Source organism: Euphorbia lathyris, chromosome 10 (genome assembly GCF_963576675.1).
Source record: "Euphorbia lathyris chromosome 10, ddEupLath1.1, whole genome shotgun sequence".
Classification (NCBI taxonomy): domain Eukaryota; kingdom Viridiplantae; phylum Streptophyta; class Magnoliopsida; order Malpighiales; family Euphorbiaceae; genus Euphorbia; species Euphorbia lathyris.
Genome location: NC_088919.1, coordinates 44,027,008 through 44,027,684, shown reverse-complemented (window position 1 = coordinate 44,027,684; position 677 = coordinate 44,027,008). Strand labels below are relative to the sequence as shown.

General features: G+C 38.3%; 1 non-coding gene across 1 annotated transcript; it reads right to left on the bottom strand.

Moving 5' to 3' along the window:
- Positions 1 to 278: 278 nt before the first annotated feature.
- Positions 279 to 385, bottom strand: LOC136210071 (small nucleolar RNA R71). Its single transcript, XR_010677781.1, has one exon. It is a non-coding gene; the product is annotated as a small nucleolar RNA R71 (small nucleolar RNA).
- Between the last annotated feature and the right edge of the window lie 292 nt (positions 386 to 677).

The following is a 677-nucleotide window of genomic DNA, read 5'->3' as shown; positions in this document are numbered from 1 at the left end:
ATTAAGCCTGCGTTGCTTAATATGTTGCAAAATAATGTAACGTTTTACGGGTTACCTAACGAAAATCCTAATACCCATTTGACAAATTTCTTAGAAATTTGTGACACTTTTAAAATTACTGATGTAACTGCAGAAGCAATCAAACTTCGCCTTTTTCCTTTTACTTTGAAGGATCGAGCCAAAGAATGGTTAACTTCTATGCCAGCCGCATCAATTGAGACTTGGGAGCAATTAGCCCAAGCATTTTTATCAAAAAATTTCCTTTAGCAAAAACCGCAAGAGTCATTAAAGAGTTAACATCTTTTTCTCAAAATGATAATGAAACTCTTTATGAGGCTTGGGAACGTTTTAAAGAACTTCAACGTTTATGCCCACACCACCAATTGCCCGCCGAACTTTTAATGCAAACATTTTACAATGGACTAAATCCTACAACTAGAGGTTCATTGGACGCTATGTCTGGAGGGTTATTCATGAAGAAAACATCTGCCCAAGCAAGAGAACTTTTGGAGGAAATGGCAATCAACAGCTGTATGTGGCCCGCGGAACGTGGACACGTACCATTAGCGAAACCATCATCCTCAACAACATCATCAGTTAAAGGTATAGTGAATCTTGATCCAGTAGCGATGTTGCAAGCCCAATTTTCTGCCTTATCGCACAAAATTGATAGGTTT